General features: G+C 35.2%; 1 protein-coding gene across 2 annotated transcripts in view; it reads left to right on the top strand.

Moving 5' to 3' along the window:
- The window catches only part of LAMA2 (laminin subunit alpha 2), a gene marked incomplete at its 5' end in the record, with an annotated part of 635,124 nt that overhangs the window by 177,736 nt on the left and 434,489 nt on the right, over positions 1 to 22,899 (top strand). The window lies entirely within an intron of this gene.

Below are 22,899 nucleotides of genomic sequence, written 5' to 3'. Positions count from 1 at the left end.
AACCATTTTTTACATCGTGTTTTGATATGTTAGAAAAGTTCCCTTTCTGAAAGCTGTTGTTTTCATTTACATCATTGTATTCTCTGGCAATCAACATAATGTTTTTCACTTTCTTTAAGAAGAGACTCTATGTTCCTGAGTTACGTTTCATTAAAGATTATCTCCCCCCCCCCCCCTTAAACTCAAGTAGTATTTAACACTTTGGACCATATTTTCCTTTACAGTTAGCCTCTTAGAGGCTATGGTTCATTTTTCTTAAATTTCAGTAAAACCACATAACATGAAATTTATCATTTTGACCATTTTTATGTTTATACTTCATCACCACCATCCAGCTCCAGGACTTTTTTCATCTTATATAATTTAAATTCTGACCTATTAAATAATAGCTTCCCATTTGCCCCTCCTCCCAGCCCCTGGCAACCACCATCCTACTTTCAGTCTCTATGAATTTGACTACATATGCCCTATAATTTGTATCATACAATATTTGTCTTTTTAAAAAATATTTGTCTTTTTGTGACTGGCTCTTTCATATAGCATAACATCCTCAAGGTCCATTCATCTTGTAGCAAGTGTCAGAATTCCCTTCCTTTTTAGGGCTGAATAATATTTCCTTGTTGTATATACCACATTTTCTTATCCATTCATCTGTCCATGGACACTTGGGTTGCTTCCACATTTGGGGTATTGCAAATAATGCTGCTATGAACATAGGTGTATGAAAATCTATTTGAGTCTCTACTTTTGTGACTTTTGGGGTATATACCCAGAATTGGAATTGCTAAATCATACACAAATTCAATTTGTAATTTTTTTGAGGAACTACTGTAGTTTTCCATAGTAGCTCACCATCTTACATTCCCACCAACAGTGCATAAAGATTCCAATTTTTATGTCCCCTTGCAAAGACTTGTTATTTTCCATCCCCCCTCTTTTTTTTTTTTTTTGATAGATGACATCCTAATGGGTGTGAGTGGCAATGGTTCAGATTTTCTTTTATAATAACTTAGACCATATGCTGTCAGAAAGAATAGCAATAATGAGTGCCCATGTAAAATTTGAGAATCTAGAAACATGACAGGTACAAGAATTACATTAAAGGAAGTTAAATCCTGAATAATTTTGCTCAGCTTGCTAAAATGACTCATCAACAAAAAGCCAGTGATAACTTGAAGAGTCAGGAAATACACAGTTTTACTTATTATTGGTATAAATTATGGTTTTTATAATATAAATCACATAAATATATAGAACACTTGTGTCTGGAAATACAACACAGGTACTTTTGTCTCTAGGGATTAATTACTGGCACTTTTTGACAATCAAAAAGTTTTGTCCTGAGCACTGGGCAAAATGATTTACATGAATCATCTTTTTTTTTTTTTTAAACTCTGTGAGAAAGATGCTGTTACAGATGAGAACATTTTGTATCAAGGAGATTTAACAACTTAATCTGCCAAGTAATAGAGCCAGAGTCCAAATTCAGTTCTTCCTGATTTCAGAGCCTGCTGTCTATACTCCAAATAGACATTCATGCAGCTTAACAAACTCCTTACCTGAACCTTGCAGTAATTAAAAGCATCAGGGCTTGTTTGTATATAGTATACATTGGCATATATAATGGCATGTGTACATGCCAATAATTGTGATAATCTCACTAAAAACAAAAACACATTAATATAAAGAGTGTTAACTTTAAAAGTGCCACCTTCAAATTAAATTTAAGCATTTACCAGAAATACTACTAACCTCTGATATATATGTGGAGATATAACTTGAAATATTGAATTGAGTATTTAAGTGTCTGTGTTTTTGATCTTTTCAAATGTTTTGGAAGGAGTTATCACATTATTAAATGCTATTTATTGGTCATCCTAAGTGCTTTTAATGAATCATACAGAATTTCTGGGTCTTTGATAAGAAAATTCTTTGGGCAATTAAAATTACAATAGAGTAAACATTCTTCTAGAAGACTTGAGAAAAATCATCATTGATCCAACTTGGTCAAAGTAATTTCCAGAAGTTTAGATTCTTATTTCTTCACTTTTAGTATGATTCATAGACTTTCCTAAGGAACGGCTTTTAAACTTTTCTTTGGTAATTACAGTGAAAGTCTGCCTCATTGTGTCCATATCAATATAACTTCTTTTTGCTTCTATTTTTTAAATTTCATTTTATTTTTTCAGTGTTCCAGTATTCACTATTTATGCACCACTCCTAGTGCTCCATGCAAACGTGCCCTCCTTAATACCCACCGCCAGTCTCACCCAACCCCCCACCCTCCTCCCCTCCAAAACCCTCAGTTTGTTTCTCAGAGTCCACAGTCTCTCATGGTTTTTCTCCCCCCTCCTATTTCCCCCAATTCGCTTTTCCTTTCCTTCTGCTAATGTCCTCCATGTTATTCCTTATGATCCACAAGTAAGTGAAACTATATGATAATTGACTTTCCCTGCTTGACTTATTTCACTCAACATAATCTCCTCCAGTCCCATCCATGTTGATACAAAAGTTAGGTATTCATCCTTTCTGATGGCTGCATAATATTCCACTGTATATTTGGACCATACCTTCTTTATCCATTCATCTGTTGAAGGGCATCTTGGCTCTTTTCCACAGTTTGGCAATTGTGGACATTGCTGCTATGAACATTTAGGTACAGATGGCCCTTCTTTTCACTACATCTGTATCTTTGGGGTAAAGACCCAGTAGTGCAATTGCAGGGTCATAAGGTAGCTCTATTTTTAATTTTTTGAGGAATCTCCACACTTTTTTCCAAAGTGGCTGCACAAACTTGCATTCCCACCAACAGTGTAAGAGGGTTTCCCTTTCTCTACATTCTCTCCAACACTTGTTATTTCCTCTCCTGTTAATCTTTGCCATTCTAACTGGTATAAGGTGGTATCTCAGTATGATTTTGATTTGAATCTCCCTGATGGCTAATGATGATGAACATTTTTTCATGTGTCTGTTAGCCACTTATATGTCTTCTTTGGAGAAGTGTCTGTTCATGTCTTCTGCCCATTTTTTGACTTGATTATCTGCTTTTTGGGTGTTGAGTTTGAGGAGTTCTTTGCAGATCTTGAAAAGCAGCCCTTTGTCTGTAGTGTCATTTGCGAATATCTTCTCCCATTCTGTGGGTTGCCTCTTTGTTTTGTTGACTGTTTCCTTTGCCGTGCAGAAGCTTTTTATCTTGAAGAAGTCCCAAAAGTTCATTTTCACTTTTGTTTCCTTTGCCTTTGGAGACGTGTCTTGAAAGAAGTTGCTGTGGCCGATTTCGAAGAGGTTACTGCCTATGTTCTCCTCTAGGATTTTGATGGATTCCTGTCTCAGATTGAGGTCTTTCATCCATTTTGAGTTTATCTTTGTGTGTGGTTTAAGAGAATGGTCAAGTTTCTTTCTTTTATACATACTGTCTAATTTTCCATATAACTTTTAAAGTACTTATTACATAAAGACATTAAATAGAATTCCATACTCTAAATTTTATAAAGAAAAACATTTCTGAAGACATAGAAAATAAACATTTATTATGTTATTATGAAATAACACGTTTTTTATATTGTTCTCAAAGGTAAAAAATGAAAGTTAAGGTGCTAAAAGAACTTGTTGGAAAAAATGAATTATTACTAACTTGTTTACTCTGTATGTCAAAAATCTGGGGTTTTTCAAAGTCTCATATTTCAATCAGAATGTTCTTTTTTTTTAACAATTTTTTAAAAGATTTTTATTATTTATTCACTTGATAGACAGAGATCATGAGTAGGCAGAGCGAGAGAGGAGGAAGCAGGCTCCCCGCAGAGCAGAGAGCCCGATGCGGGGCTCGATCCCAGGACCCCGAGATCACCACCTGAGCCGAAGACAGAGGCTTAACCCACTGAGCCACCCAGGTGCCCCGCAATCAGAATGTTCTTAAAAACATAGAGCCTTGACAAAATAACATTTTGTGCTTGAAATGAAATTTGTACCGAAAGATTGGATTAAAAGACATTATTTCATATTATACTATTTAAGTGTAGAAATATATGAGTTCTTGGTAATTCCTTTACACATTTTCATTACTTTTTGAACATCTGTGTGGTGACTGGCATACAATAGGTGCCGAATAAATAGCTGTTGAATTGATGGACAGCTTTGCTGAATTTGCTTCTTTCTTTTTTTTCTTTCCTTTGTGTTGCTATAATACTACTTTCTTAATTAGATTATTTCCTTCCTCTATAATAGCATTATGTAAATTATTCCTCACTCAGGAATAGCATAAGTGGCTAATCCAACCTCCTACACTTAACTTTTCAGTAATCTAAATTTTATAAATATTCAATAAAATTAGGATGGAATGTCTTTACTTTTACAGTAGGAGCCTGTCTTGTAAAAGATTCAGTTTCAACAAAAAACACTTGTAACTTGGGTGCTGAGTCTCAGAAGTTTTTATAGATTTTGGATACTAGCCTTTTATCTGATAAGATGTTTGCAAATATCTTCTCCCATTCTATCAGGTTGCCTCTTGCTATGCAAAAGCTTTTTATCTTGACGACGTCCCAATAGTTGACTTTTGCTTTTGTCTCTCTTGCCATAAGAGATACTGAACTCTAGGAAACGAACTGAGGGTTGCTGGTGGGGAAGTGGGTGGGAGGAGGGGTTAACTGGGTGATGAGCATTAAGGAGAGCACTTGATGGAATGAGCACTGGCTATTATATGCAACTGATGAGTCACTAAGTTCTGCCACTAAAACTAATTTAAAAAAACCACTTGTATCTATTGATTACATAATATGGGGATTCTTTTTTAAGAATGCAAGTTATAGCAGATGATATTGTAAATTGTAAAAATAAGATTCTTATGTAAAGTCCTAAATTTAGCTATATTGTCAGTTTCCTAAGAATAATCTTTGTACCTGTCAGAATACTGACCATATTGGCTAGCTTTAATTCCTTTGATTTTCATTTAAAAATCCAGTTACAAAATAATTTGTGAATGACATTCTGCTATTAAAGTGTAATTCATCAAACAACCTTCTCTTTATCTCTCAAAATCATCACATTTACCATTTCCAGTATGGTTTAAAATGAGTATTTTTAAATTTAATTCTTAAAATATTTGGCTTTTCTATTGAACTTTCATATTAATTTTTTTTTCATACACATCTTGGGATTTTTACCTAGATTTCATAGCAAGTATAGCTATATTTTTGGATTCTCTTCTCATGAACTAACTTTTTGATTGATATTATGCTTTCCTGTCTTATAAAGGTTTGTTAACAGCATTAATATTTGGGTTTATTTCCTTTCATTTCTCTTCTTCCCCCACCACACCAACACCTAAGCACACATACAAATAGATACGCATTTTTAAAAATTTTTATTTATATTCCAGTTAACATACAATGTAATATTAGTTTCAGATACAACATAGTGATTCAGCACTTCCCATATAACACCCAGTGCTCATCACTAGTGTACTCCTTAATCCCCATCACCTATTTCTCCCATCTCCCCCCCCAACCCCACCCATTCTGGCAACCATCAGTTTGTCCTCTATAGTTAATAGTCTGTTTCTTGGTTTACCTCTCTCTCTCTTTTTTTTTTTTCTTCTTTGCTCATTTGTTTTGTTTCTTAAATTCTACATATGAGTGAAATCATATGGTATTTGTCCTTCTATGACTGACTTATTTTGCTTAGCATTATCCTCTCTAGCTCCATCCATGTTGCAGATGGCAAGATTTCATTTTCTTTTTTTTTTTTTTTTTTTTGTGGCTGAGTAATATTCTAGTTTATATATATGCCACACCTCCTTTATCCATTCATCAGTCAATGGACATTTGAGCTCTTTATATAGTTTGGCTATTGTTGATAATGCTGCTGTAAACATTGAGGTACATGTATCTCTTTGAATTAGTATTTTTTTTCCTTTGCTTAAATACCTAATAGTACAATTGCTGGGTTGTAAGGTAGTTCTATTTTTAACTTTTTGAAGAACCTCCATACTGTTTTCTAGAGTGGTGGTATCAGTTTGCATTCCCACCAACAGTACAGGAGCATACCCATTCCTCCACATCCTCACCAACACTTAATGTTTCTTGTGTTGTTGATTTTAGCCATTCTGATAGATGTGAGGTGGTATCTCATTGTAGTTTTGATTTGTTTTTCCATGATGATGGGTGATGTCGAATATATTTTCATGTGTCAGTTGGCCATCTGTATGTCTTCATTGGAAAAATATCTATTCATTTCTTCTGCTCATTTTGTAATTTGATTATTTGGGTTTTAGGGGGTATTGAATTTTATAAGTTCTTTATATATTCTGGGTACTACACATGCATTTTAAATTGGTAACATACTGTAGATAAAGTTGTATGTCCTTTTCAACCATGTTTTGTTAACTGGATATTATATTATGAACATCTTCCTATTGTAATTACGTGGTCTTTGAAATTTAGTTATTTAAAAATTAGATCTCAGACTTCTGGTCTCATAGATCATGTTCCTGCTTCCAGACCTCCTTGGGGTTGTGGACTCCCTAAAATGCAAAGGTAATATAAGGGAGACAGAACACCTAGCAGGATCTCAGGAAATACCATCAACTTTATAGTACTTGCATGTATCATAGGAACAAGTAATGTGCCCTTTCAAAACAAGGTATAAATCAGTAATTAAATAAATTTAAAGATGTATTCTATTATTGCATTATTTACTATCCCTTTTCTTCATTCTATTCATTACAATAATAAAACCAAACCAATCCAAAAAATTCAAAATCAAATACACTATTGGCTGGTGAATTAGAAGGATAGATGGGAGTGAAGACTTTACCCTCAATTAGAAGATACTTGTTGTCTAATCTATTTTTTTTTTCTGTCTCTTTCAGTTAAAAGTTTCAAAATAGATCCTCTTGCCGCTTGATAGGCAGTGTTCTTTCCCTTTCAAGAATATATGAAAACAAACAACTTATATCTTGTGTATCAGCTAGGAAATAGATGAAAGTATTGCTACTGATTATAATAACTAATATTTAATGAGTGCGTAACATGAGCTGGACATTGCTCTAGCACTTCACAGATGCTATGTTTTGTAATCCTCACAACTTTGTGATGGGTTGTATTATTATTTCCGTTGTCCAGGTGACCAAAAAAAAAAAAAGAGGCATGGAAAGGTTATGAAATTTTTACAAGTTGCCAGAGTCCATTTATTGCTATACTGAGTCTGTCTTTCAACAAGCAACTCCACATGAACATCTAATGAGGCATCCCATATTGTATACCTCAGAACAGCAGTCTTGATAATTTCTCAGCCCTTAACATGCACTTTCTCAGTGGCCACTACTCTTAATCCAGTTATTGAGATAAATAAATAAATATAAATAAGAGCTCTGGGAATTATCTTGGATTATTTTCCCTTCATACCTCTTATTCAAGTTCAGCAAACCTGACCTACAAAATATATCTTGAACCTGACCATTTATTATCTGCACCTCTCCCATACTATTCTAAGCCACCATCATCTTTTACTAAGACTAGAACAGCCCCCTGAACAGTCTCTTTGCTTTCACATCTCCTCTCATAGCCTAACTACCAAATAGAAGCCACAATAATCTTTGAAAAATACACATTGGATTTTTTCATCCCTCTGCTCAAAATCCTTCCGTGGCTTCCTGACATACCTAGACTAATGTCCATACTCTGTGCCACACCCTGCAGAGCTTGCAGGACCTGGCCCTTTTGTACTTCCCCAACATTGTAGCTAGTCACAATCTGTTGATCCTGTTTCATTCTTGCCATATTGTCCTTGAGATGAACCAAATTCATCCTTATGCCAGGCTCTCTGTACTTACCATTTCTTCTGCCTTCAGTGCCCTTTCCAAGATCTTGACATAGTTCCATCTCTCATGTCACCAAGGTTTCTGCAAAGGTCACCTTCTCAGAAAACCCTTCCCTGATAACCATCTATTGTAGAAACCTCTACCTAAAATTGTTTTATTTATTCTCTTACTTGTCTGGTACAGTGGGGTCCTGGCAAGTGTTTAACAACTGGCTCTCCAGAAGGTATAGATAAACAGCCATGATTTGTAGTGATAGCCAATTTCCATGGTATAAAAACTGCAATCAGGACTGATTTCAAGTTTCCATTAGGATGTCATGTTGAACAAGGAATTGGGAAGAAATCCATACAATCAGCTTTTTTTTTTTTTTAATTGAAGTGTATTTGACATATAACATTGTGAAAATTTAAGGTATACAACATGTTAGGCTGACACATTTATATCTTGTAATATGATTGCCACGTAAGTGATAATTAGCACCTCTATCACATTATGTAATTATCATTCATTTTTAGTGGCTGGAATAATTCAATTCTAGTCTCTTAGCAAGTTTGATAATTATAACGCAATATTATTGTCTGAATTTGCCATAAGTTCATTAGATCTCTAGGGTTTATTTACTACTCATTGCAGGTTTGTACCTTAAGACATCTGTCCTATCCACCCCACCCCCATTCCCTGGTAACCATCATTTTATTCTGTTTTTAGGAGTTTGGCCTTTTTAGATTCTATGTAAGTGATATCATAACTTGTGCTATTTTTCTCTGTATGACTTTTTTCAACATAATCTGCTCAAGTTTCATCCATGTTGTAGCAAATGACACGACATCCTTATTTCTCATGGCTGAACAACATACAGTGTGTGTATGTATATACATATGCATTCATCCATTGACGGGCACTTAGGTTGTTTCTATATCTTGCTTATTGTGGATAAGCCCATAGTAAACACGGGAGTGCAGATATTTCTTGAATACCTTATTTTCAGTTCTTCTGGGTATATTCCCAGAAGCGGAATTGCTGGGTCATATGGTAGATCTATTTTAATTTTCTGAGGAACCTCCATACTATTTTTCATTATAGCTAAACCAATTTACATTCTCACCAGTAGTACACAACTGTTCCCTTTTCTCCACATCCTCACCAACAACTGACTTTTGAAAGCTGGTACAGGCTAGCTTCAGCACATCACGGGTGTATTGCCTGCTTTTCAGAATTTAATCCCCAGGAGAAAGCTATGTTGTTATATTAACCTCTGTATTTTAACACTTAGTTTAAAGGCTGGCAGAATAAGTAGTGTGTTACTCAATAAGATATGTAGAATACATGAATCAATGAACTCATTAATGTAACACTTTGTGGGCCTTTAAAATATGTATGGATGTACAGAATTTTAGAATCTATAATAGGAATCTCAGGGGAAAAGGTGAGAGTAATACTAGTCGAAGCAAATTTGACTACGGGTATAATCGTCCTTCCCATCCTTAATCAAGGAACCCCTCCCCACCCCCATTTGAATATTCTCTCTAAACCTTTCTAAAGAGATTACTGAGAATGTAGACATTTAAATGTATTCTATTCCTATTTAAATAATTGCATTTATGTTTAGTCTGCAAAAATTAATCTGAAGTTTTTCCAGTATGTTGTATACCTTAAACATTTGATGCACGTCTAAACTGTTGTTCATGTCAAGAATATCTACAATTTAAATTATGACCTTCTTTTGATTGTGTTATAATTTTAAAGTGACCTAGACACACAAAAAATTAGATTCAAGAATTTCAGTAGTGATAGGACTATTCTTCACTTCTATCGGTAATGATACTTCATAGTATATTGTGCTGACAGGGGAAGACGATGAGAGAAGAGTCTCCTCCACACAAAATGTGTGTAAAGTCTGCTTCCAAAAAGTGACTGTATTTACTACCTGCTGTTTATGGCCACCTAATTGCAAGACCATTCTTATACTCCCTGTGATAAGGAAGGAGGCCTCATTCTTCACACCTCTTGTAGTGCTTTGCTAACAGCTACAGTTACTTTGCAACAATCCACAGCATGTTTGGGCTTAACAGAATCTTGGGTTCATAATGAAACACTTCATTAAACTGTTGTTTATAGTGTCTCTATTTACAGTTTTTCCTCCATATTTGCTTATGATGGAATTGTATAGATGTTCTGTTGTCATCATTCTCTGCTGTGTAGATGGATTCAATTTATAGTGTCAGATTTTACCACTGATGACCTTGCAGATTTACCAATTGATATTGAGTAATGATAGTCAGTCAAACTGTTCAAGAAGCCCTTTGGGTTATCTTGTATGCCTTGGGTATCACACGAGATAGAACTTGATTCCACGTTGGTGAAATACTATGTCTGTTTCCCACAGATATATCACTCTTTGTGATTTATTTCTAGATATTGTGATTATTCTATTGGACAGGGATTTCAAAATCAGAATAGAATGATAACACTTTGTTGTACTTCAAATGGAAATGTGTGTGGGTTTTTTCTAGTGAAGGATCCTATATAAATTAATCATATTAAGAGCTAATAGGCTTCTCACAGGAGGACATTAGTTCTATAAAGTATCTGAAATTACTAGCTCTTTTTTTTGGAAAACTGTGACCATGACTTTTTGTGATGTTTGTGACTTTTTGTGATGTTTGTAACCAGCCTAGTTGGAAGGATTTCAATGTTAAAAAATTATCCTATGTCACTTTTTAATCATTCCTTTTCCTTTTTGTACTGTGAGCCCTAATTTGATTAGTTTTGATTTTTTCCAGTGGTAAGGGGTTTGTTTGGGTTTTTTTATGAGCTTTTTATTTTGGTGTAACCAATTAATTAGTCCTACATGGAGAGCTTTGGAAAGTCCATAAGCAGTCAAACTTGATTCCAGGGCAAAACATTTATTTGTGAGGGCAGCATAGAGAAGACAATAAAATCCTCTATGCACTCTGTGTGTGTGTTGTGGATCTTCTTGGAGCTTCAGAAATCCAGCTCTCAGCACTTCATGAATCATTTTTGAGTTGACATCAGCAAAGTTATACCATAATTTGGGTGCATTTCTCACTCAAAAAGAATCAGCATAAATCTAGGCAGAATAGAAAAAATGAAGAATTTGCAGTATGGTTGTTATAAGAATTTTATTATATGTCCTCTTAAAATGGTAGCCTTTCAGACATATTTATCATAACTTTTTGGCACTCAGTCTTTAGAAAATGTCTACATAGTTATATGAGTGTCATCTCCTACCCTTAGTTTTAAATTGTAGCCAGAATGACATCAGGCTCTGCAGATTTCTCATTTTTCATTTCATTTACACTCTTCACACTTCACTGGCAAGTGAGGTCACCTCTTTAAAATTTGGGGTAAAGGCCAGCTTGACAAACTTTGGCAAAATGTTCTCTTTTGCAAATTCTCATTTCAGAGGGAGAATATGTGATTCAGGCATATTTCAGATTGTTTTTTCTCTTTTTTTTCTAGTTTTATTTTATTTTATTTTTTTCAGTGTTCCAAAATTCATTGCTTATGCACCACACCCAGTGCTCCATGCAATCCGTGCCCTCCTTAATAGCCACCAGCAGGCTCACCCAACCCCCAACCCCTCTCACCCCCAAAACTTCCATTTGTTTCTCAGAGTCCACAGTCTCTCATGGTTTTTCTCCCCCTCCAATTTCCCCCAACTCACCTCTGCTCTCTATCTCCCAATGCCTTCTGTGTTATTCCTTATGCTCCACAAATAAGTGAAACCATATGATAATTGACTCTCTCTGCTTAACTTATTTCACTCAGCATACTCTCTTCCAGTCCTGTCCATGTTGATACAAAAGTTGGGTATTCATCCTTTCTGATGGAGGCATAATACTCCATAGTATGTATGGACTATATCTCCTTTATCCATTCGTCCATTGAAGGACATCTTGGTTCTTCCCACAGTTTGGCAACTGTGGCCAATGTTGCTATGAACATTGGGGTACAGGTGGCCCTTCTTTTCACTACATCTGTTTCAGATTGTTTGCTTGTTAATATTGTCACACCTCTCTGTCAATGATGAGCGGTGTGTCATCTGTACATACTAATGTCATAAAATGGTTAGGTAGGTTCACCCCGTAGGTCCTTGCAGAAATCACTGCAGAGGCCCCTGGAATTATTTCAGAATTGGCATGCTATTTTTGATCACCTGTTCAGTTGATTCAAAACTGAGAATCTATTACATGTAAGGCATTAAAAGACATTTATAAACTGTTCTGTAGTTTCTACTATTAGCAACTTATAACTTAGTTTTAAAACAAGGGCAAGATTGCTTCTTTACAAAGCAAGATTAAATTGTTATAAGAAATAGTAAGTTGTTATTTTGAAATATTTTGAAATGGGACTTGAGAATGTGGCTGGATTAAAAGTTGAGCTGTGGAAAATGTCTGTATTAAATGAGTTACTTGAAATATTCTTAGACATAGTAAGTATTATGCAGAAAGCAAATCAGGCAAACTGGATTTATAAACTTGCTTTATAATTTACTAGTCATGTGAAGTAGAACAAGTTACTTAGTGACTTGGTTTCCCATAGCTGCCATAACAGATTACCACAGATACAGTGGCTTAAGACAACACAAATATATTAATTTTATAATTTAATAGGTTAGAAGTCTGAAATAACCCTTGCTAGGTTAAAATCTAGGTGTGGGTAGGGTTGCGTAGATTTCTGGAGGCTCCAGAGAAGAAATCATTTCCTTGATTTTTCCAGCTTCTACAGGGTACCTACATTCCTTGACTCATGGTCCTTTCCTCCATCAGCAGAGGCAGAAATGGGTTGAGTCCTTCTCGTGTTCGATTACTCTGACCTCTTTTGCTTTCTTCTTCTATTTTTAAGGACCCTTGTGGTTACATTTGGCCCACTCAGATTATCCAGATTATATTGTCATCTCAAGGTCTTTAACTACAACATATTTGCACGTATTTTCTTTCCACATTAGAAATTAAGATATGGACATCTTTGAGAGGTCATTATTCTCACTACCATACATACCCTCTCTCATTTTTTTAAGACTTTATTTATTTGAGAGAGAGAGAGAGTGAGCTCAAGAGAGAAAACACAAGTGGGGAGGAGAGGGAGAGGAAGAAGCAGACTCCCTGCTGAGCAGGAAGCCCAACATGGGGCTCCATCCTGGGACTCCAGGATCATGACCTGAACCAAAGGCAGATGCTTAACTGACTGAGCCACCCAGGCATTTATACACCCTCTCATTTTAACTTTCTAATCTGTTCCTACCTATCTTGTAGGGTTCTTGGTCGCAAAAACAAAGTTCTGCATGCTGAAGTGCCTTCCAAATGCTAGGCTTTAAATAAAATGTAACTTTCCCCAAGGAAAAGATTTTTAAGAAGTAGAACATTGGGTCATTCTTTTGTTAAGGAAACTTGAATTAAAAAGAACCACAGCAGGTGGACCCATACAGAGTTCGGAGAGAAATTCAGGACATGCTATCTTCTGAAAACACTTTCTGTCTTCACTCCCTCTCCTATTGTTTACTTTCCATTTTAGGTGAAGAGCTGTATTAGGAACACATTTTTTTTTTTGATCCCTAAATTATAAATAGTGTCAATACCTTTTTCCCCCCCAGAGATAAAGAGAGTTCCCAAAAGGGGGAGAACAGCAGTCAAAAACTGTAAAGACTTCAAAGAAGATGAAGATAAAGAAAAAAAGTATGAATTTTTCAACCAGGTTTCCAGTAACTCTTCTGAAAATGATTAAAGTAGGTGGGCTGCCAGGTATTAACTAGAGAATAGATAATAAAGTTATAAACAACAGAGGGTACAGACTACACTTAAGAAAGTCCCTAAAGAAAAACAAGAAAGTGGGACAGTATATCAACATGGGAATAGTTCTTTCTATTTCATTTGTAATAGCTAAAATTGAGTAAGTGTTAAGTGACTCTGATCTGTTGAAAGAATTCATGAACCAAGATCAGAAAGTTTTATTCTGTCTTTGATTTGTTATTCTACACCGTTAACGTTATATTTCTAACCCTTCTCATCACTACAAATCTTTGCTATTATTCCCCAAATGCTTTGAACTAGAGTGATTCATTCATGTCTGCAATGTCATAAATTGGGAATGTGTAGATTCTTCTCACCCTGCTAACTATAGAAGCACAAAAACAAAGGCAACGCTGGGTATTTCTCAAGGGTGAATAATTTTTAGAAGGCAAGCTTTAAACTGTCACATTTCTTATTGTCTGTGATTCACACCAATATTGTGCTCTGTGATGGCTTCATTGAAAGGACTGTCATGTTCGATGGGGGACCCAGCCTACCTGCTCTTTTACCAGTAGCTGGTGTGAAAACCATGCTGTGCCAATGGCTTGTTCACAGGAGGCAGGTCAATCTTTGAAACCATAGATTGTTTCAGATAAGAGAAAAATATGTGAGGAGAGAAGAGATGTGAAGGGCAGTGCTAAAGAGAAAGAAGATGCTTGTCTGAGTTTTACCTGCAGCTAACATTGTTAAAAATGATAGCAACTTAATGAAGCATGAAGTACTAAAGGCATTAATAAGCTGGGGGAGGACCTTATTCATTCCAATTTGGATTCCATTCACTCATGTTACTAGTTTTCTTAAGACTGAACTAAAATTTTTATTCCTTTTAGGCCTCCAATGCCCTTTAGAGTTGATAATTAATTTGAAAGAATTATTAAGATATATTTATTGAGCTTAGGATGCAGTGTAGTCACAGTATGAAGCAGAGTTTACATTTATCAAGATAATAAAGAAAGCGCATTAAAGATTTGCTCAGTAAGAACAAGCACTAGATTACCGGTAATGCTAAAAACCATTGTGTAGAAGATAATCATTTGTTTATTAAAATAAGATGCAATAATAACATTTTAAATTCCGATTATTAAAATTTCCCAACATAGCCCCAAAACGTTATAGAAGAAAGAATATCATAGACCCAGGTGTACCTGATACCCACCTGTAAGAATTAACCCATAGCCTTTCTTGGGGCAATTCTACACTTATCCATACCCTATCCTGCCCTCCAGATTCTTTAGAAGCAAAATCCATATATATCACTCTCTCTATAAATATTTTAATATGTACCTCGGAAGGATGCAACTCGTCTGTAAATAAAACCATAGTCACATCTAAAATTTAGCACTACTACTGCTACTTTAATACTGACAAATATCCCTTCAGTATTCAGATTCATCACAGTTACTTCCAAGTTTGTTTTAACAGCTGTTTGGTCGAATCAGGGTGTGCGTGAAGTCACATACTGCATTCAGTACATCTCTAGGGGCTCTCTTAATCTATAACCTCATTAGTTTTTATTTCCTTGCAATTTCTTTCTTCTTTTTTAAACTGAATACAATGAACATCCAGTGTTGCGTTAGTTCCAGGTGTACAATATACTGATTCAGCAATTCTTCACATTACTCAGTGCTCATCAAGATAAGTGTACTTTTGATCACCTTTCTCTGTTTTACTCATCCCCCTCTTACCTCTCCCCTAGCAACCACCAGCTTGTTCTCTATTTAAGAGTCAGTTTCTTTTGTTTGTCTCGTTTTCTTTGTCTGTTTTGTTTCTTAACTTCCACATATGAGTGAAATCACATGGCATTCCTTTTTCTTTGACTGACTGACTTCGATTAACATCCTCTCTAGTTCCATCCATGTTGTTGGAAATGGCAAGATCTCATTCCTTTTTGTGACTGAATAATACTCCAGTGTGTGTGTATGTGCGTGTGAGAGAGAGAGAGAGAGCTTCTTTATCCATTCATCAATGGATGGATACTTGAATCGCTTTTATATCTTGGCTATTGTAAATAACACTGCATTAAACGTGGTATTTTCATTTTCAAATGATCTTTTTGAATTAGTGTTTTCATTTTCTTTGGGTAAATCCTCAGTAGTGGTATTACTGGATCATATGGTAATTTTATATTTAATTTTTTAGGAATTTCCATACTGTTTTCCACAGTGACTATATTAATTAGCATTTTCACCACCAGTGCATGAGGGTTTGTTTTTCTCTACATTCTCCCCATTTATTATATCCCGTGTGTTTGATTTTAGCCATTTTGATAGGTGTGAGGGGATATTTCATTGTGGTTTTGACTTACATTTCCCTGATTATTAGTGATGTTGAGCATCTTTTCAAGTGTCTGTTGGCTATCTGTATGTCTGGAAAAATGTCTAATCAGGTCTTCAGCCCATTTTAAATTGTATCATTATTATTGTTGTTAGTGTTGAATTGTAGAAACTCTTTTTATATTTTGGATATTAACCCCTTATTGGATGTGTCATTTACAAATATCTTCTATTCAGTAGGTTGCTTTTTTATTTTGTTCATAGTTTCCTTGCTGACCAAAGCCTTTTTTTTTTTTTTTTTTTTGGTGAAATCACAACTGTTTAATTTTGCTTTTCTTTTCCTTGCTTGGGGAGATCTATCTAGAAAAATATTTCTACAGCTGATATCACAAATCACTGCCTATGTTTTCTTCTAGCAGTTTTATGGTTTCAGGTCTCAGATTTAGGTCTTTAATCCTTTTTTTGTTTGTTCGTTTATTTTGTGTGTAAGACAAGAAAGTGGTCCAGTTTCATTCTTTGGCATGTGGCTGTCTGGTTTTCCCAGCACCATGTGTTGAAGAGACTTTTTCCCCTTTGTATATTTTTGCCTCCTGTGTCCTAGTTTAATTGACCATATGTGTGTGGGTTTGTTTTGGGCTTTCTGTTCTAATTTATTGATCTATATGTCTATTTTTGTGCTGTTAACATACTGGTTCAATTACTATAGCTTTGTAGTATGTCTTGAAATCTGGGATTATGATACCTCCAGTTCTGTTCTTTCTCAAGATTACTTTGGCTCTGGGTTGTTTGTGGTTCCATGAAAATTTTAGGATTACTCATTTCAATTCTGTGAAAAATGCTGTTGATATTTAAGTAGGATTGCATTAAATATGTGGATTGCTTTGGATAGTATGGACATTTTAACAATATTTGTTCTTCTAATCCATGAACATAGAATGTCTTTCCATTTGTTTTGCCATCCTTTCCTAGTAAATAGCAGAATCCTATATAACTGCAATTTTCTCCACATTGCTTTTCTCATTTAATAATATATCCCCCCATTTAGTACTCTTACATCTCAGGTTTTCTTGGCTTTTCTTGCTTATTAATTCTTCCAAGTCAACTTTAAATCAACTTATCCAGTTCTAGGGAGAAAAGAAAAAATGTTTTTAATGAAAAAAAAAAGAAATTTCTTAATATTTATATATAAATTTAGTAAGATCTAAAAAGTAACTCATTATTTTCCAGAGCTAAAAGTTGAGGTTTTCCTTTTTGGAGAAAGAGGAAGAGAAGCCCTTCAAGTAGTTGCCCGTGAATGGTTAAGCATTGATTAAAACCCCTTTAAAAACAATTTCAACATACAATTGAACATTTTATCTTCAAAGGATTACCGTTAGTCATTTAGATTATTGTTTCTTAGAAATTTAGAGTGGTAGTGTAATTCATTTTCAAATGTATAAATTAAATGCGAGTTTAATGTTAGTATATTAAAAAACCTGTTTCAGTTGAGTACCCAGGCTTTCTGTTTCTGTCATGATGCAGGAAGAACTTACCCCAAGTTGAAATCACACATTCGCTTACCTATAATTCATTAATTTGACACTCAACCATTGTAGTATACACTGGGTGGGAGGGTGAGTGGAATAAATAGGCTCTATAGGACCACTGAGTGACAATTACAAATCATTTTAGTACGGAAAACTACTGTAAATGAATTTGTCTGAAAGAAAGTATAAGCAGGCAAGGGGGGCATCCTTCTGGACTTCATCACATTACTCTAGGTTTAGTGAAGTTTGTGCAATTTATAAGAGACATAAACTTACCCAGAAAGTAATAATTACTGGTATTTCTAGGTTAAATTTTTTTCTTTAAGTTTAGAGCAACATGTAAAACCTTTGCTTTTTGGAATTTGATTTAAGCAAGGTCTAGTAATAGTATTATCAAAATCTGTAGAATAATCTCTTCAGAGCATTTTTAATATTAATATAAGCTACTTCTCTGTGATTGCCTAGAAATTTTTGCTGGAGAGTAAGGACTTGGTTAACCATGGTATGATGACAGGGGGTTTTTTGAGTGAATCCTATATTGTACTCAAACTTTTGATGAATTCCCTGGATTCAGCCCCACTTTTTTACCCCTTCTGTTCATACCAGCCTCTGTGGGGTTCTCCTGGTCTTCTCCAGGGCTACATCAAACCTCTTTTGAGGTCTCAGGTCAAGGAGCAGATAATCATAAGAACTGCATTTATCAACTCAAACACAGAGACAAGTGTTCCTATCTATAAAGCTTCCCAGATTATTCTAATGGATACTAAGCCTGGAAACACCTGATTCTTAGGACCTTTCTGGTTCTGAAATTGTGTAGCTCTCAATGCTTCCTGAAAGCCAATATACCTGTATAGATAAATGAGAGAACTTGACAAACTCATTAGTAGAACTAAGAATACAGATGAGTTTTTAAAATATATTAAAGTTGACATCACAGCATTTAGAAATGCTAAAATCTATAACATTGGCAAGAGCAGATGCTAGAATATGGCAAAAGCTCCTCAAAATTAAGCAGTTTTGTTAAGTGAACAATTGCTATAGGAAGTACACAGACAACAATGTGGGAGGGAGCAGGGGGCAACAGTGAGCTGATGTAAGATAACCACATGTTGTCCTCTTGAGAGATTAGGAAAGAAAAAAATGGAAGAGAGTAATTTAGGTCAAGTCCTACTAGAAGGGTAAAGTGTCATCCTCCATGGAGAGGGACCTGTATTAACATTTTTATAGCTTTCATAGGGATCAGGCCTCTAGGAAACTGAAATTCTATGGCCTTGTTACATTATTAAGGAGCCATGCTTTGACCTAGCTCTCTTACCTGCATACCAGTGACATTCAAAAGTCTCAATAAAATTCACGAAATGTAGTACTCTTTGGTAGCATTTTCCTAGATCTGTGATTCTTCTGAACACAAAGCAGCTGGGATACAGTGGATTCTGGAGAATCATTGCAAAGAATATTCAGAATAAAAATCCAGACCTAACAATTCCTGTGCTAGAGATTGGTTGTACATGTCAGACTTATCGACGTGGATTATAGGTCAACTGAGATATTCAGCGAATAGCCAGAGTTACTAGGTTGCTCACTTCAGTGAGTTTTCCTCTTTTACCCCAGTGCTATTCCAGTGTCATCTTATCTCAGCCGTGATTGTAAAAAGCTTTGCTACATATGGTGGTCATATATTACTTGTTAGTTTGGGACTGAAGGATTCTTCAGAAAGATTTTGTCCTCCAATTCTGCTCTATGAGATCAAGTTCTTAATACTCTGTGCATGATAAAAGGAACATCTAATTTAATGCTGCATCGGTGAAGTAATTACATGATATTTTGCTAGGTGACATATGAATGGAATATGAAATAAAAAGCAGTTATCTCTGTTACAGTAAAATGTCAAACATTTGATATTATTTCAAAAGTTATTTGGATTTTTTTTAAGGCATGAAGTTTGTAAAAAATGCCCACTAACAACAAAAAAAAAATTTGGGGAATTGTGTGTTGCAATATAAGGTTCATCGAAGCCTAGCTGTCATAGCATTTTTGTACTTCTTATAATGAGGCATTTGCTTTCCTTGTTGTACAGCACAGATTCGGGTTTTGTTCATCTGGAAAAAAAGGTTTTATAATTACTGATTTTTGATGAGTCTTTATATGAAAACACAAGACATAATTAATACAAGTGACATAGGTACACGAGAGAGTTATTCTATGAGGGTCATTAAAATTTTGTTGTACTTAGAACACCACTGTTAAAATTTTATGCAGCATTCTCTTATGCCTTCAAAGAATACTTCTATTCATTGTGTTTTCAATAATGCTGTCTACCACATTTCAAAAAGTTTATTCAAAATACTACATGCCAACTAATTTAATTAATTTTGCATGAAATGTGAAAGAGTCCATAGAAAATAAATGAAAGAGGGATATTGTTTTGAAATGGGGCTCTTCACTAATATTCTCTAAGGCAGTGCCCACTTTTCCATGTCACTTAATGCTGGCTGTTATATTGAATTATGGAGAGAATCTGTGGGGTTTCTAGTATAACTTTGTTTCATGGATTTCATCCATTATTCCAAAGCCACCACAGAAGTTCTGAAGTCATAAATCCACATTGTAGCTCAAAGAAAATTTGGCCTCTTCCTATATTTGCTTGCTGAACTGCTTTCTGAACAAAGTTCTTTATCAGTTACCTCAGTGTGTATTTATTTTTATATTGTGTACCTATGACCCCTAAATATGCCTTGTTACTTCTCTTTTTGTTTTCTATTAAAAATACCATTGTACAATTTTTTTTTTCTGAATGGAAACTCACTAATTTAAAATATTTATATAGATTCTTTTCCAAAAACCATGCAGTGTTTTGTTGTCATCATCTTATTATGTCTTCCATGGTTTTGATGTTGGAAAATAAACATTGTGAAACAAAGGGTAAAAGAGTTTAGGTAATTTTCTCGGCTCATAGAGACATACAATATGATGAACACCTAATGTCTTGGTTCCTGCCAGTGAGAAAAGATGCTGGTGTTGACTGGGAGTCAAGATTTAACAGGAAAAAATGTGTTACGCTAAGAGAAGTAGCATGGTAATGTGTTGCAGAGACTGGTTATGCAATTAAATGTAATTAATATTGAATGCCCACTGTTTCTAAAGAGTTATAGTAAGGATTTTAACATCTTCAAAGATGTAAAGCTATAATATCTGTTCTTTAGGAGCTCACAATTAAGTTGTACTTTTTTTTCTTAATCATTTTACAAACCTTGCCACAAATACTTGAGGATTACCAGAAATTGAGATCAGGGCTTTATGTCTATGTAGAAAGAACTATCTCCACATTATATCAGATTAACCCAATTGATATGTTCCTCACTGAATTTATATATAAAAAATTCCACATACTTCAAATGTTGAATATGGAGTGTCTAAGAGAAATAATTCCTTATGAATAACACCAAAAATGAAGAAACAACAAATATTTCGGATAAGGTGAAGAGACTATGTTCCATCTTACTCCTACTCTTGTTCTTTCTCTGGTAGAGAATTTGGTTTTAATTGTTCTTTATTTTAAAAGTAACTTTATTGGAGGACCTGGGTGGCTTAGTGGGTTAAGCCTCTGCCTTTGGCTCCGGTCATGATCTCAAGGTCCTGAGATCGAGCTCCACATCAGGCTCTCTGCTCAGCAGGGAGCCTGCTTCCCCTTGTTCCTCTGCCTGCCTCTCTGCCTACTTGTGCTCTCTCTGTCAAATAAATAAATAAAATCTTTAAAAATAACTGTATTAAAAACTAAGAGATATATTTTCATACATTAATATAGCTAGATATTGGATGGAAAGTCAAATCTCTCCTCCTCCTGGAGTCCTTATTCTCAAACCTCAGAGGTGGTAATAGCTTTAACATGTACATGCATATTCTTCCCCCAAATATCAAAGCACATACACACGTACATAGATATGTGTGTCTATTTGCACTTACACTTACCTGTGTCCCTTTGTAAATATAAATTCATAATATTTTCCACCTGGACTGATAGGTAATAAAACAGAACCATCAAAGCCCGGCCAATCCAAGCAGATGTCTTGGTGGTTCCTTGCTATACTGAGGTTCACAAGATGGTCTCAGAGGAGAGGAGACATTTGGGAGGCTTGGGCAACAGTGATTTACCAACAAGTACAGAAGTTTTACTTCAGAATTTTAATAAATAGTTCTTCCACAACTGTGCCCAGAAGGCCAATACCAGCCCTATTTTCAATCATTTGATGGTTCATGTTTCCCCTCACAGTGCACCTGTGCCTGTGTTCTTGTAAAGATCACAAAAACCCAGCATCAGAGTTATTTGTGTTGCCCCTTCTCTACCAGGTTTTCATATTTTTTTTTAAAGATTTTATTTACTTATTTGACAGACAGAGATCACAAGTAGGCAGAGAGGCAGGCAGAGAGAGAAAGGAGGAAGCAGGCTCCCTGCTGAGCAGAGAGCCCGATGTGGGGCTCGACCCCAGGACCCTGGGATCATGACCTGAGCCGAAGGCAGAGGCTTTAACCCACTGAGCCATCCAGGCGCCCCCCACCCAGGTTTTCATATTTTAAAGTTTGGTCCCTTGGACTTGACCATGGACCATGGAGTTGACCATGGGCTACATGCATTCATGAAGATCTCATGTCAAAACTCTGAAGCAGTTGAAGTTTATTTCTAGAACATTCCTTTCACAATTCCCTCTGTTATCCAGTGGGTCCTTTAGTCAAATTTTAGTGGGTCCATCCTCCCACTCAACCATTCCAGTGATTTTAATTATGCATAGCTTGATGTTTTTAGGCACCCCATATTTCTTAGTATTTAATAAACAAAAACATATCATGTTGCTTTATTATTAGTGTACCTTTTATGTGTCTCTTCATTACAATATATTATCAACCCATGGATGGTAGGACTATAATTTAAACTGGTTTATATCTATCTTTCTACCCAGGGCATTGCATATAAATGTCACTTGATAATGTTTATGCATTATTCCTTCAGACTACATTGGTTATACACTATCACAAAGCATCTAGAATGTTTACTTTTTATGCCTTCATATTTTATGTAGATTTTAAAACAAAGAATTTTGCACATTCCACTCAATTGTCACTCTGTTGATACATAGTAACTTCATGTCTTTCTCTTTATTTTCCTTTTTTAAAAATACATATTTACTTCTTGTACAGAAAGTGTAATCACCCTTCACTTAATATGTTCCAGTTTCAATCTGTTGTCTGCAGATCTTAAAATTTCTTCTCCATTATTTTCCTTTAGGGGGTTGTAGAATAGTTGGCATTTGTTGAATATTTACAAGTCCTTTGCCAGGTACTTTGCATATATTATCTCACTTAGTACTGTACTTATTACTTATCTTAATTTGTAAAAAAAGGAAGCTAATGTTGGAAAAGTAAAATCATCTGTTTAAGGTCACATAAATGCTAAGACCACAATTTGAACACAGGAC

The sequence above is a fragment of the Martes martes genome, assembly GCF_963455335.1.
Source record: "Martes martes genome assembly, chromosome: 6".
Classification (NCBI taxonomy): Eukaryota; Metazoa; Chordata; class Mammalia; order Carnivora; family Mustelidae; genus Martes; species Martes martes.
The sequence above is the reverse complement of the archived record's forward strand: the minus strand, read 5'-3'. Positions and strand labels throughout refer to the sequence as shown.